The sequence below is a fragment of the Mobula birostris genome, chromosome 19 (assembly GCF_030028105.1).
Source record: "Mobula birostris isolate sMobBir1 chromosome 19, sMobBir1.hap1, whole genome shotgun sequence".
Classification (NCBI taxonomy): domain Eukaryota; kingdom Metazoa; phylum Chordata; class Chondrichthyes; order Myliobatiformes; family Myliobatidae; genus Mobula; species Mobula birostris.
The window spans coordinates 51,410,631-51,427,627 of record NC_092388.1 but is presented as its reverse complement, the minus strand read 5'-3'; positions in this window follow the sequence as shown (position 1 = coordinate 51,427,627).

Below are 16,997 nucleotides of genomic sequence, written 5' to 3'. Positions count from 1 at the left end.
GAAACTGAAAACTTAATTGACTCTAACATCTTCCCAAACACTGAGGTCAGATTAACTAGCCTATGGTTTCCTTCCTTCTGCCTCTCCCCCTTCTTGAAGAGTGGAGTGACATTTGCCATTTTCCAGTCTTCTGGAACCATTCCAGAATCTAGTCCTTCAGGAAACATTATTACTGATGCTCCCACAATCGCTTCAGCACCACTTTCAGAACCCTGGGTGTACACCATCTGATCCAGGTCATTTATCTACTTCAGACCTCTCAGTTTCCCCAAGAACCTTCTTTTTAGTAATGGTAACCTCACACTCTTCATGATACCTGACAGCTGGAACTTCCACCAAACTGCTAGTGTCTTCCACCATGAAGACTGATGCAAAATACTTACCAGGTTCCTCTGCCATTTCCTTGTCTGCCATTACTGCCCCTCTAGCATCATTTTTCAGTGGTCCAATATTTACTCTTGCTTCTCTTTTATACTTTGTGTATCTGAAGAAACTTTTGGTATCCTCTTTAATATTACTGGCTAGCTTACTTTCATATTCAATTTTTACCTTCTTAATGACTTTTTTTTTAGTTGTCTTCTGTTGCTTTTTAAAAGCTTCCCAATCCTCTAACTTCCCACTAATTTTTGCTCTATTATATGCCCTCTCTTTGGCTTTTATATTGGCGTTGACTTCCGTTGTTAGCCACGGTTGTGTCATCTTGCCTTCAGAATACTTCTTCCTCTTTGGGATGTATATATCCTGTGCCCTCCAATTTGCTTCCAGCCATTGCTGCTCTGCGGTCATTCCTGCCAGTGTTCTTTTCCAATGAATTCTGGCCAACTCCTCTGTCATGCCTCTGTAATTCCTTTGCTCCACTGTAATACTGATACATCTAACTTTAGCTTCTCAAGTTTCAGGGTGAATTCGATCATATTATGATCACTTAGCCCCAAGTAAATTCCTTTATCTTAAGCTCTCTAATCAGTTCCTGTTCATTGCACAACACCCAATCCAGAATAGCTGATCCCCTGGGGGCTCAACCATGAGCTGCTCTAAAAAGCCATCTCACAGGCACTCTAGAAAGGAATTCAGTACCAACCTGATTTTCCAAATCCATCTACATATTGAAATTCCCCATGACTAATATTGCCCTTTTGTCATGCCTTTTCTATCTCCCATTGTAATTTATAGACCACATCCTTACTACTGTTTGGAGGTCTGTATACAACTCCCATCAGGGTCTTTTTACCCTTTCAGTTCCTTAGCTCTGTTCACAATGATTCAACACCTTCCAACCCTATGACGCCTCTTTCTAATGATTTGACTTAATTTTTACCAACAGAGCCACGCCGTTCCTCTGTCTTCCTGCCCATCCTTTCGATACAATGTGTATCCATGGACATTGAGCTTCCAGCTATAATCTTCTTTCAGCTGTGATTCAGTGATGCACACAACATCATCCCTGCCAATCTACCACAGTGCTACAAGTTCACCTACATTATTCCATAGAAACATAGAAACATAGAAAATAGGTGCAGGAGTAGGCCATTCGGCCCTTCGAGCCTGCATCGCCATTTATTATGATCATAGCTGATCATCCAACTCAGAACACCACCCCAGCCTTCCCTCCATACCCCCTGACCCCCGTAGCCACAAGGGCCATATCTAACTCCCTCTTAAATATAGCCAATGAACTGGCCTCAACTGTTTCCTGTGGCAGAGAATTCCACAGATTCACCACCCTCTGCGTGAAGAAGTTTTTCCTAATCTCGGTCCTAAAAGGCTTCCCCTCTATCCTCAAACTGTGACCCCTCGTTCTGGACTTCCCCAACATCGGGAACAATCTTCCTGCATCTAGCCTGTCCAATCCCTTTAGGATCTTATACGTTTCAATCAGATCCCCCCTCAATCTTCTAAATTCCAACGAGTACAAGCCCAGTTCATCCAGTCTTTCTTCATATGAAAGTCCTGCCATCCCAGGAATCAATCTGGTGAACCTTCTCTGTACTCCCTCTATGGCAAGGATGTCTTTCCTCAGATTAGGGGACCAAAACTGCACACAATACTCCAGGTGTGGTCTCACCAAGGCCTTGTACAACTGCAGTAGTACCTCCCTGCTCCTGTACTCGAATCCTCTCGCTATAAATGCCAGCATACCATTCGCCTTTTTCACCGCCTGCTGTACCTGCATGCCCACTTTCAATGACTGGTGTATAATGACACCCAGGTCTCGTTGCACCTCCCCTTTTCCTAATCGGCCACCATTCAGATAATAATCTGTTTTCCTATTTTTGCCACCAAAGTGGATAACTTCACATTTATCCACATTAAATTGCATCTGCCATGAATTTGCCCACTCACCCAACCTATCCAAGTCACCCTGCATCCTCTTAGCATCCTCCTCACAGCTAACACTGCCACCCAGCTTCGTGTCATCCGCAAACTTGGAGATGCTGCATTTAATTCCCTCATCCAAGTCATTAATATATATTGTAAACAACTGGGGTCCCAGCACTGAGCCTTGCGGTACCCCACTAGTCACTGCCTGCCATTCTGAAAAGGTCCCGTTTATTCCCACTCTTTGCTTCCTGTCTGCTAACCAACTCTCCACCCACACCAATACCTTACCCCCAATACCATGTGCTTTAAGTTTGCACACTAATCTCCTGTGTGGGACCTTGTCAAAAGCCTTCTGAAAATCCAAATATACCACATCCACTGGTTCTCCCCTATCCACTCTACTAGTTACATCCTCAAAAAATTCTATGAGATATACTGCACACATTCCAATATAACACCTTAGTCTTGTATTCACCATTTTCGATTTTGTCGGCCTTTTACGTTGCAACTCATCCTGTTGACTGCAATTTTGCCTTATCAGCAGCCTCTCCTCACTACACATTGCCTCTGTTTGTAAACCAGCTACCTCATCTTCAGCACTATCATCCAACTTTCCCACAATACCTCTTGCATTGAAGTATAGGCAGCTCAGGACACTACTCGCACATGTTCAACTTTTGATTCCTAACTTTGTCTGAGGTCTTACCAATATCTGCCTCCACAACCTCTCCACTAACTGTTCTGGCACTCTGGCTGCCATTCCCTGCAGCTCTGGTTTAAACCCCTGCATGCAGCATTAACAAATCTTCCCACTAAGCTATTAGCACCTCCCCCAGTTTGGGTGAAAACCATCTGATCTCTACAGGTCCCACCTTCTTGGGTAGAGAACCCAATGATCCAAAGATCTTAAGCCCTCCCTCCTACACCAACTCTTTAGCCATGTATTAAACTGTATTACCTTCTTAGTTCTGGCCTCACTAGCACGTGGCACAGGTAGCAATCCTGAGATCAGAACCCCTGGAGGTCCTACCCTTTAACTTAGCACCTAACTCCCTAAACTCCCTATGTAGAATCTTGTCATTGATCCCACCATGTCATTGGTACTTACATGGACCATGACTTCTGGTTGTTCACCCTCCCACTCAAGAATGCTGAGGAATCAGTCTGAGATATCCTGGACCCTGGCACCTGGGAGACAACATACCATCTGGGAATCTCGTTTTCACCCACAGAAATTCCTGTCCATTCCCCTAACTAATGAATCCCCTATCACCACAGGGTGCCTCTTCTCACCCCTTCTCTTCCGAGTCACAGAGCGATACTCAGCTGACCACTGTGACTTTCCACCATTAGGTCATCCCCACCCAATAGTATCCAAAGTGATATGCCTGTTGTTAAGGGGATGGCCACAGGGGTACTCTGCACTGGCTCCTTAACCCCTTTTTCCCTTCCTGACTGTCATCCATTCTCCTGTGTCTTGCAGCTTGGGTGTAACTACCTCTCTGTATGTTCTCTCTGTTACCCCCTCAGCCTCCCGAATAATTCAGTATTTATCCAGTTCCAGCGCCAACTCCTTAACATAGATCGTAAGAAGCTAAAGCTGGATGTGCTTCTCACAGTTGTGGTTGTCAGAGACACTGGTGGTCTCCCTGCCTTCCCACATTCCGCAAGAAGAGCTTTCAACTATCCTGCCTGGCATCCCTACTGTCCTGACTGAACAGATATGAAGAACCTGCCTTCCCACATTCTGCAAGAGGAGCTTTCAACTATACTGCCTGGCATCCCTACCGTCCTACCTGAACAGATATGAAGAAGGAACTTAACCTTGAACTTTGCTTTCTGCTACTGAAGCTTCTTTTTGCTGAAGCCTCTTCAGTTAAAACCTCAAGATCACCACTCCTACTGTCCACTCAGATGACGGCTGCTGCACTTGCCCCTTCCTGTCTTTAACTTCTTCTTGCTAATCAGTCCTAACACCGACTGGTCACTGGTCAAAACTTTTCACTGTAGTGACCTGCTGCTGGCTTTTCTACTCGGGCAGAGGACCTGAGTGAAGTCCCCTCCTCTCAAAACTTCTGATGTCCGATTGGTCACGAGTCAAAGCTATTTTTCACTGTGGCAACCCGCAGCTAATGTTTCTACTCGGGCAGTGGACCTGAGTGAAATCCCCTCCTCTCAAAACTTCCGATGTCTGGATCAGTTGCTCAGCCTTTTATATCTTCTGCCTGGTGGGATGGGGGAGAAGAGAAAATGACGAGGTTGGGAGGTGTTTTCTCAATATGGCTGCTTTTCCAAGGCAGCAGAGCATCAATGGAAATGAGATTGGTTTGTGTGATGGACTGGGCTACATTTACAACTCTGCAATTTCTTCCTGTCTCGGGCAAAACAGATTATATGACGTGATACAGAACCCTGAAGTACAGAAGCAGGCGCTTCTGACTGAACTTCTCCATACTGACTGGAATGCCTTTCTACACTAATCTCATTTGCCTGCATTAAGCTCACATCTCTCTGTGTTTCCTATCTAAGTATTGTTTCTTTGTCTACCACCTCCTCGGGCAGCTCATTTCCAATAACCGCCACCCTTTCCCTAACATTTCTCTTCTGGATCATCATCAAGATCCTCAGTTTTGACATGACAGATGCCAGCAAGCCCTCTCTCACTCCTGCAGCTCCACAGTAGCCCAATGTCAACAAACCCATTTAATATCATTTGAAGAAGCTGGTCTAACCTTGGAGCTTGGGAATTCTATGCCAACCATCAACCAGGTGCTTATGACCGACCCATCCATGACTCTAGATTCTTCCTCTGAGCTCCCATTCCCTTTCGGCTCATTTCTATTCCAAGATTATCTTATCCAGCTCCCACTCTCCAATCAACAAGTTACTTTTCCTTCAAGGTCTCTTCAACCTCGAGGTTGCCTCTTTAGACACTTGTGTGATGGTTGCATAAGGTCGCAGCTGGGAAGATCCAGTTGTTCAAACAACACATGGATAGAGGAACGGGATTAATATATCAGTTCATAGACTTTTCACCAGAGCAGTATTTTCCCCCGTGTTGCCTTACTAGCAAGTAAAGTGTAATGATGAGTGCTGTGCCACCTGAAGGGCAGCTGGTCCGTCATGGCTGAGAGACTGGAAGACTTTGCAGACTATAAGAAGTGAGTATCAGCTTTGCAACAGTGCAACTTGTGTGAGGTTGAGATGATGAACGTGAAACTTGTGTAGTAGACTTTATTGATACCGGATGTTAATAGAGGTGTGATAATGGAAAATGGAGCAAATTGATCACTGCCAAGGCTAGCAATATGATTAGTTAGATATGGTATTTGGAAATGCATTCATGGACCTTGATTATTCATTTGAGGTCATTGAATTCTTTTCTGGCATTGCATCTAAGTTGAAGCTTGAGTTGCAGTATCCATTTGGTGGTTACTTGCTCCCATGATATGTTGATTGAACTGCTGGCCCTTTCAGGTTGCTAAATAATGCCCCCATTTTCACTAATTTCACAAGACTTTGGAACTGCTCTCTCCCATTCCTGTTAGCTGGACTAATTTTTGAACTGTTGGCATCTGTTTCAGTCATAATTCTTCTCCTTTGGAGGAGATGTTATCCAGCTTTGAGTAGTGCAGGTTAGTTTTAACTGGAGATGGGCATTTACTACAACACTACTGTGTTAGCATCTATGAAATCTGCAAAGCAGTTAGCACTGGCTGAATGTTAAAGTAATGGAACTGAACCAATAGGAAAATGTTGACATGCTGTTTACATTGTATTGTGAACCTCCTGTCCACTTCCATGAAGCTCCATGAAGCTTTGCACTTGGTCTACTGCATCTGATTCATCTCCTAAAATTTGTACCTTGCACTGGGACAGAATAGAATCACTCCTTTCCCACTGTCTCATGGGAAAAAGCAATGCTTCAGAAACATTCTTTTTGTCAATTGTATTTCCTGTGGAAACCACCAAATTGGAGGGAGAGGAAAGAAGGACAAGTTTTCCCAGAATGGATGCATTTTTACTAACATTCCAGAAAACTGAGCTAAATGTTGCCCCATATGAAGAATTTCAGATAATGTTAATTCTGAAGAAGCAAGATACTCTGAATGTGCAAGTGCTGGAACTTATTCAGATCGAGAAGCTAGGAAGAATTAAACATCCTGGTTTGATACAAACTGTTGATGACGATCAGGAGAATCCCTGAGAAAATTCATTTCCATGAAATTTTAGATATCAAAAAGGAAATAAAAAGTAAATAGAGAGTTGGAAAATATTTCTGAAAATGATCTACAATCTAATGGTCAGATGACTGGAACATGTGAGAGGCGTTGGTTGTGACTCAATGGAAACGCTTCCTGTTTCTTGAACTTATTCCCACTGAATTTATTTCCCTTCCTGACCCCCATGAAAGATGATATTGTAAGTCATTCCCACTGCTCAAGTTCTTCAAAATTTCTTGTCAACTAAAAAATTCAAAAAAATTCCTCCAAAAAACAAATCCAACAATTGACTGCGCCTTCAAATAACTACCAAACTTAAACTCCCTTTCCTCTCTATGATCAATGACTGATTGCTGGATGAACCCCAGGCAGTAAATGCACTTGCATCTCTACACGTTTCTCATCTTTAGGCCCAAGGTTTCCCTCACCTTCATAAACATTGATTTAGGATGCAAAGGAGAATGTCCCTACTGAGATATACAGCACATAATGTTTTTTGCTGCTTACTTTTGCTTTGCAGCAGTTAAGAAAAGATGGTGGCATAGTGGTTAGCACAACGCTTTACGGTACTGGCAACCCAGGTTCAATTCCCACTGCTGCCTGTAAGGAGCTTTACGTTCTCCCATGACCATGTGTTTCTTCCCAGAATTCAAAGATGTACCACTTGCTAGGTTTTTGGGTCATTGTAAGTTGTCCCATGATTTTTAATTGTCGGATTAAATTGGGGGATTGCTGAGCAGGGTGGCTCGAAGAGCTGGAAGGGCCCATTCTGTGCGGTATCTCAGTAAAATAAAATAAAAAAGATTACCAGCAAAATGGGGAACCGTTTACTTTGGATAAATGAGACTTGTGCGTTCACACCTGGTAGGGACACATTTATAAATTTCAGGGCTCCCAGAAGTGCAGGTATGCATGTACTTGTAGACACGCTCCTGAAAACTTCCTCCCTCTTTTGTTTTTCATCAGACATTTTTACTCATTTGTCACCTGGCTGAACATGGAATCACCTGTCTATTTGCTGGATTTCTGAGGTTTTAATTTTGAGGAGGAACATTCTGAACCCTCCTGGGTATGATAGTTTGGGATTGTAATTTGTGTCATTCTATTTAACTTTTGAGTTGGGGAGAGTTGTGTGGAATTCTGGCCATGGCTACAGGACATATGTATGGCTCTTTAAATAATATTCAGCTTTTATGTTCAATATTGGCTACAGCTAGTTCCCCTGTAAGGAAATAAAATGCACAGTTGTTGGTTTCTTTTGACATCTGTACATCAGAAAAATAATGTTGCAATATATGAATTTTATAGATTACAGCTCATAGTTATTGGCGTTGATTCTCTCATAAATGTGTACAATTGATTCATACCACATTATTCCAATTTTATGTACATAATACTATTTACTTGGGCTTTGTGGTGACAAATTTCAGAAGTTTCAATAGAGAATACAGCAATCTTTTGCTAGCAAATGCCAGAGGTATAGAATACAGTGACTGGAGGGTAGTTATTTAGGAATTAGATTAGATTAGGTTAATTTGTTGTCATATACACCAGGGTGCAATGAAATTCCTTGTTTGCATGATAATCATCCAGTGAACAGTGTACAATGGTAATAATAAATACAAATGCAATCATAAATGCAACGATGAGAACAAAACAACAGAATGGTACAAAGATTGTGGTGCAGAAGCAGAAGTAGGCCATCTGGCCTGTTCATTCTGCTCTGCCATTCAATTACAGTATGACTGATCTGGCCATGGACTTGGCTCCACGACTTGTTTTTTCCCCTCAACCCTTAATTCACCTGCTGTGCAAAAGATTATCTAACTGTATCTTAAATATAATTAGTGGGGTAGACTCTACCGCTTCCCTGGGCAGAGCATTGCTCAGATTTACTAATCTCTCAGAAAAGCTATTTCTCCTTATCTCCATCCTGGACCTGTTCCCCCAGATCCTGAGGCAATGTCACCAAGCTCTAGCCTCACTTACGAATGGAAAAACACATTCCTGCTTCTTGTTATACTTTGTAACTCCAGAAACCAACTGAAAGAAAAACACGGGAACTGAGAGAGGTGTGTAGATTTCATTTTTACTTTTAGTGAGGTGCAAAAATATGAAGTGTTGGCATAATGATGTATGCCATTCACATACCCTTACATATAGCTGGTAATGAATTATCTAAACAAGGAAACCTTAATCTAACAAAACATTTACAATATTACTGAAATATTAAATACACAGCACTTGACCCTGCTAAAAACTCCAACTCAATATAGAATGCATCTATATAAGAGAGACTTATGGCTGTAAAACAATCTCAGCTACTAGGGCCTCTTCTGTTGTGGTTGTAGGAATTGACCCTGGGTCTGCAGAAAGTGATTCTGACAGCTCTGTACGCCTTTCTTCTCTAACAATTGACTCTTCCCTCCTCAACTGATTGACATGTTGCCTCCAGATGACATCTGATGCTATGTTCACCGTGAAGGAGAGTGGTCCTGTTCTGTCCCTAGTCTTCCTGAGTACCCATTTCTGTAGTCCCTCATCAGAACTGCTTGCCCAGGAGTGAAACATTGAGGCTCTTTGTTTGAGGAGCCTCAATTTCTCTTGGCTGTTTGTCCTGCTTACTCCTTCTGAGGCTGAGTTTGAAGAGATCCAGGTGTGAGCACAAGGGATGGCCCAGGAACACCATAGCCGGTGAGTTGCTGGTTGTGGTGGGTGCTGCATTGCGATATGCAAGGAGGAAATGGGTGAGCTTCTGATTCAACGTTAGGGTAATGTGTTCTACTGACATTGCTGACAGTGTGTTCTTTAGACTCTGGGCAAACCTTTCTGCCAAGTCATTTGTAGCTGGGTGGTATGGTGTAGATGTAATATGTCTAATTCCATTCAATTTCAGGAATAACTGAAACTGTTCCAATACAGACTGTGGTCCATTGTCACTGACTAAGTGTTCACCAGTTCTTGAGAAGAGGCTTCTCAACACATCAACAGTGTGCAAGGCTGTAGTGGAGGCTATTTGAAGCACCTCTGGCCTCTTAGTAGCTGCATCCACTACCACCAGGAAATTTGTGCCCATGAATGGTCTGGCAAAACCCATACGAATCTGCTGCTGAGGCAATGCAGGCCATTCCCAGGGGTGAAGAGGCGCTGCTCTTGACATTTTCTGGACATGTTGGCATCCTGAACAGCGCATGGCAAGCTGCTCAAACTGCTGATCTATCCAAGACCAGCAGACAAAGCTTCGAGTCAATGCTTTCACTTTGACCACGGCTAGCTGACTGGCGTGTAGCTCCTCCAACATGTTAGCTGTCAGCTTGGATGGTACAACAACTCTCAATCTCCACATAAGGCAACCGGCGGCAATGGCAAGTTCATCCTGGTGCTGGTAAAAATGGGGAAACTGAGATTTCTGCTGCACATTCCAGCCATTTTGGATTGTCATTTAGACCTGAGACAGTGTAGGGTCTTTTCTCATTTCCCTTTGGATCATCTTTGCCATACTAGTGATACTTACTTCCAGGGTGCCATCACGGAAGGCGACTCGTATGAGCAGCTCCTACGGATGCCATCAAATACACCTGGTTCACTCTGCTACAGCTGAGAACCACAGCTTCATGTGAGGTCTGTACAGTTAGTAACCATTTCAATGCAATTAAAAAAAATCTATTGCTAACTAAAATTGATGGAACTCAAACGGGCTCTTGTCCCAGATCCCCTTTAAGACAACAGAAGAGAGGATGGTGCTCTGGTCTAAAAGTTCATCTAAGGAAGCGTGGATTTCGACTCCTAATACTGACCATCTTGCAGACGTACAGTCTCTGGTAAACAAAATTGAAAATCTCAGACAAGAGAAAATCTGCAGATCCTGGAAATCCAAGCAAAACACACAAAATGCTGGAGGAATTCAGCAGCCAGGCAGCATCTATGGAAAAGAAAATGGTTGGCTGAAATGCTGCTTAGCCTGCTGAATTCCTCTAGTGTTTTGTGTGTATTGCCTGAAGATCTCAGAGCTCGAGTGTTGTATCAAAGGAACACCAGGTCCAGTTGCAGTTTTTGTTTCACGGAATGTTGATCAATCCCTTATGTTCCAGATGTAGTGATGCAGATTGGTGTGTTCACAGTACACCACCAAGACAGGGCTGCAGAGTCATCCAAAGGCAGAGGAGGTGGAGTATGCTCTATAATCATCTCATTGTGGTGTACAAATGTTGCACTGAAGTCTCAGTCGTGCTCACCCAACCTGGAACACCTTGCGATCACGTATCTTCCATTTTGTTTGCTGCAGGAGATTTCAGCGATCATCTTGGTACTGGTGTACACCCCACCACAGGTCAGTGTAAAACAGCTCTAGATGAACTGAGCAATGCAATCAATAGGCAGGAAACAGCATATCCTGATGTCTTCCCCTCATTATGGGGGATTTTAACCAGGCCAACTTGACAATGTCTTTAAATAATTATTACCAACAGATCACTTGGTGTACCAGAGGAACCAACATACTGGACCACCATTACACCACCATCAAGAGCACTTACCGTGCTACCTCACGCCCACACTTTGGAAAGTCTGATCACCTGAGTGTACTTCCACTCCCTGAGGATAGACAGAGAGTGAAGACTGCAGCACCAGGTGTAAGGACCATGAAGGAGGTCAAACAGGCACAGGAGCACTTACAGAACTGCTTTGAATTGGTGGACTGGACTGTATTTTGGAATTCATCTTCGAGTCTGAATAGGTATGTCACCAACTTCATTAAAACCTGTCTGGATGAGAATGTGCCTACGAGGACTCACTGTATACACCCAAATCAAAAGCTGTGGATAAACCAAGAGGTCCATAACGTGCTGAGGACTAGATACGTGGCACTCAAGTCTAGCTACCCAGGTCTGTTCAAGAAAACCTAGTATGACTTGCAGAAGGCAATTTCAAGAGGTAGGGAACAATGTCAAATGAGGTTAGAGGAGAAATCAGATTTTGGGAGAGTTTGCAGGCCATTACTTCCTACAGAGCGAAACCCAACTTCATGAATGGCAGTGATGCTCTACTCCCAGACAAGCTCAATGCCTTTTATGTTCGCTTTGAAAGAGAACAGAAAACTACAGCTACAAGGAACCCTGCAGCATCTGGTGACCTGGTGATCTCTGTCTCAGAGGCTGATGTCTGACTGTCCTTCAAGAGTGTAAACCCTTACAAGGCGACAGGCCCTGATGGAGTATCTGGCAGGGCTCTGAAAGCGTGTGCCACCCAACTGGCAGGGGTGTTCAAAGACATCGTCAGTCTCTCACTGCTATGGTTGAAAGTTCCCACCTTCTTCAAAAGGGCAACAATTGTACTAGTACCTAAGAAGAGCAGAGTAAGCTGTCTTAATGACTCCCACCCAGTAGCAGTTACATCTATGATGATGAAGGGCTTTGAGAGGTTGTTTATAGCTAGAATTATCTCTGGTCTCAGCAAGGACCTGGACCCACTGCAATGTGCCTATCGCTGCATTAGGTCTACAGCAGGTGTGATCTCATTGGCCCTTCACACGACCTTGGAGCACCTGGACAATACAAATGCCTATGTCAGGGCGATATTTATTGACTACAGCTCAGCATTTAATACAATCATTCCTACAGTTTTGTTGAAAAGCTTCAGAATCTGCCCTCTGTATTTCCCTTGGCACTTGAATTCTCGACTTCCTAACCGGAACATCACAATTTGTACAGATCGGAAAAAACATCTCTCCTTGCTGACAATCAACACCGGCACACATCAGGGATGTGTGCTCAGCCCACTGCTCTACTCTCTGCACACCCAGTCACATTCATGTGTGGCTAGGCATAGCTCAAATGCCATCTATAAATTTGTTGACAATACAGCCATTGTTGGTAGGATTTCAGATGGTGATGAGAAGGTGTACAGGAGAGAGATATATCGGCTAGTTGAGTTGTATTGCAGCAACAACCTTGAACTCAACGTCAGTAAGACTGAAGTGCTAATTGTGGACTTCAGCAAGGGTAAGACGAGGGAACATGAACCAATCCACATAGAGGGATCAGAAGTGTTGAGAGTGAGCAATTTCTAGTTCCTGGGTGTGAATATCTCTGAGGATCTAGCCTTGGCCCAACATACTGATGCAGCTACAAAGAAGGCATGACTGTGGTTATTTTCCATTAGGACTTTGAGAAGATTTGGTATGTCATCAAAACACTTGGAAAATTTCTACAGATGTACCGTGGACATCATTCTAACTGGCTGCGTCACCACCTGGTATGGGGGGTGGGTGTGCTACTGCACAGGATCGGAATAAGCTGCAGAGAATTATAAACTTAATCAGATTTATAAACTAGCCTCAAAAAGGCGGCACCCATCGTGAGGACCCCATCACCCAGGTCATGCCTTGTTCTCGTTGTTACCATCAGGAAGGAGGTACAGGACCCTGAAGACACACACTCAGCAATTCAGGAACAGCTTCATCCTCTCTGTCATCTGATTTCTGAATGGACATTGAACCCATGAACTCTACCTCACTACTTTTTTATTTCTATTTTTGCAATACTTCTTTAACTATTAACTAATGTTTATATACTGTAGTTAACAGTTTTTTCCTCTATTATTATGTATTGCATTGTACTGCTGCCACAAGGTAAACAAATCTTATGACATATGCCTGTTATATTAAATCTGATTCTCATTCTTTTGATTTGCATTAGGGTAAACGGGATGCTCCATCAGCATTTCCATGATTATTTGTCCTCTTGAATTCAATCTTGTAGTTGTGTCCTCCAAGAAACAGAGCCCATCTCTGCATTTGTGCTGCTGATGTTAGTGGAACACCCTTCTGTGGATTAAAAGTTGCCACCAGCTGTTGAAGATCAGTAATGAGGGTAAACTCACTTGCGTACAGGAACTGGTTGAAACATTTTACACCCAAAACCAGACAGAAAGCCTCTCTGTCAATCTGTGCATAATTTTTCGCTGCAGCAGTAAGGGACTGTGATCCAAAGGCTATGGGGCATTCACTTCTTTACTCATAACATGTGACATGACTGCACCTTTTTGGCACAGCACTGGGGGCCGAAGGGCTTGTATTGTGCTGTAGATTTTCTATGTTTCTATATCATAAGGCAGGACATCACAGGCAAGCTTTACTGGACGATGTGGATTGTTAAATGTGAGTACAGTGTCTAATGTCACCTTTTCCTTTCTCTTTTTTTAAAGCCACCGCACACTGCTTTGCCATAGCCATTTCTTCCTGATCTGTAGTAATGAGTTCAGGAGATGGAGCCAGGTTTGACAGGAACCTGTTATTGTAATTGACAAATCCTAAAAATGACTGCACCTGTGACATGTGCTTTGGCTTTGGGGCATCCACCACTGCTTGAATTTTCTCAGGACACTTGTGTAATACTTATGCATTGATGGTGTGACTACAGGAAGTGATGATTGGTTTAAAGAATTCACACTTGTTGCCTCATGCACTGAACCCAGAACCTTCTACTTTTTAAAAACATTATCTTCAGATTTTTAGAGATGTTCATTGTCATCCTCACTGGTAATGATGATGTCATCCAGGTAACACTGAGTACCTGACAGCCTTGTAGCACCTGGTCCATAGCTTTCTGCCAGACTACAGGTGCAGATACTACCCCAAAAACAAGCCTATTATAGCGAGAAAGCTCTTTGAGTGTTCATGGAGAGAAATACTTAGGCCTTTTGTCCTATCTCCATCTGCTCAGCTTAGTCTACTTTGGTGAAATGCTTCCCTCCAGAAAGGTTTGCAAAGATATTCTCTATCCTGGGAAGAGTGTATAGATCTACTTTCAGTACTGGGTTGATGGTGACTTTAAAATCACTACAGAGCCTGACAGACCCACCTTTCTTGGCTGCTAGGATCACTGACATTGCCTATGGGCTCCACTCAACCTTGGAAAGATTTCCCACAGGATTTATCTTTTCTCCAGTTTAAGTTCTTAGTTAGAATACAGCAGGCTTCTGTTCAGTATCTTTGAAATGCTGTTCAAATTCACTTTGTAGAGTGACTGAAACAGCTGAGCCAGTGTCTAATTCCATTTTAATTAGCTTGCTGTCCACTTCTATTGTAAGCCATTTTGCTGTCTATTGTTAGTTTTCACATGGTACTGTAAATCTCAATGCTACTCAGTCCTGTGTCTCTCTCATCATGATCAGATATTCCATCAACAGCGTGTCTTTTTGAAACTGCAACTTGACTTTTTGTCTTTTTTAATCTACCCAGTGTAGTCCATTTATTTTTGTCTGCCTGACGTGGTCTTTGTACGTGTCCCACTTTGTTGCATTTTCTGCAAGTTTTGGCTTCAAACCTGCATTGGTCTGTTGTATGTGAGCCACTGCTTAGCCAGGCAGTTTTTTGTTTAGATGTTGCAATTTTGTTCATGCTCAGTTTCATTCATGACTGAAACTCAGTTGTATCTCTGGCTGCAGTTTTCATTGATACAGCAATTTCAACTACTCATTTAAACACGAGTTGTGCTTCTGTTAGGAGTCATTTTTGGATGCTTTCTTGGAAGATTCCATAAATTATATGACCTGTCAGTGCCCATTACTGAACTGGCAATGCTCAGACAATTTCTTCAATTTAGCCACTCTTTGGCAATCTAAATCATTCTGCAATCAACAATGGTTTTGGCTCTAAATGTTCCTGCATTACTACCACTATATCAGTAAAGCTTATTCTGGATGGTTTGGTTGTAGCAGTCAAACCTCTAAACAAACTATTACACCTATTACACTCAGTAAAACTGGCACTCATTTCTTTTTCTTTTTAAATCTTTTTATTAACTTTTCCAAGATTATAAACAAAATAACAATGTTAATACAAAGAGAATGGAATAATCTTATTGTTAATAAACATATACAGAAAAATTTCAGATAGCACAGGTATAGTAGACTTCCAAACTCACGACGTAATTAATCATAGAAAAAAAAGAAATAAAAAGAAAAAAAATACAAAGAAAAACCTCAAAAAAAAAGAACTAAATACTAAACCCATAAAAAGCAAACGGAACAAAATAAGGCTAGACCAATATCTTAAATTGAACAGATTCAATAATGTCATCAACTCTGCTCATCTATTTATATATTTTAAGTTAATACAAAGGATTCGGAAAGATCAAATTACATCACATGAAAGTGTCGAATAAATGGTTTCCAAGTCTCTTCAAATTTAACCTGAAGGATCAAAAATATCACTTCTAATTTTTTCTAAATTTAAACATAATATAATTTGGGAAAACCATTGGAATGTAGTAGGAGGATTGGTCTCCTTCCAGTTCAATAAATTGGATCTTCTGGTCATTAAAGTAACAAATGCAATTATCCAACAGGCTGAAGAAGATAAAGATCTATGTTCTATCATTGGCAATCCAAAAATTGCCGTAATAGGATGAGGTGTAAATCAAAACGCAGAACTGTTGAGATAATATCAAAAATATCTTTCCAATATTTTTCCAAAAGAGGACAGGACCAAAACATATGAGTTAAAGAAGCCACCTCAGAGTGACATCTATCACAAGTAGGGTTTATATGGGAATAAAAATGGGGTAATTTATCTTTAGACATATGGGCTCTATGCACTACTTTAAATTGTATTAATATATGTTTAGCACATATAGAGGAAGTACTGACTAATTGAAAAATTTTATCCCATTTCTCTATAGATAGGCAAAGTTGAAGTTCCCTTTCCCATTCAGTTTTAATTTTATCAGATATATCTGGCTGTAATTTCATAATTATATCATAGGTAGATGCTATTAATCCCTTCTGAAGAGGATTTAAACCTAAAATTTTATCAATAATATCAGTAGAGTATAAGGTCGGAAAGGTAGGCAACATGGTATTTAAAAAATTTCTTATTTGTAAATATCTAAAAAAATGGGATCTAGGCAAATCAAATTTCTTAGATAACTGTTCAAAAGACATGAAAGAGTTATCCAGAAATAAGTCACGAAAACATGTTATACCTTTCATTTTCCATATCAAAAAGGCTTGGTCCATAACTGAGGGTTGAAAAAAAATAGATATAATAGGGCTTGATAATATAAATTTATTCAAACCAAAAAATTTATGAAATTGCCCTCATTTCTTATTGGCTATTTTATTTGCTTCACAATACTGCTCAATTTGTTCAGTATACATCAACCTGTTATCTTTTGTGCAATCGATTGCATCTAGCTTTCCAATGTAGCAAGCAATTTTTTTTGCTTATTTTTTACCTGTGATAATTACCACCCGGTTCTCACTATTTATGAACCTGTGAATTACGTTTGTTTTTTAATTTGACAGTCTTTCTCACCCCTTCTGAAAAACAAAAAAAAGGTGCTGTGATTTTTTAAAACTCAAATGTCTCTTTCCTCTTTTCCAAAGAAAAAGAAATGATGCTACGCTTTTTAAAAACTCGAACATCTCACTGTGCTTCAACATGTAGGTAGT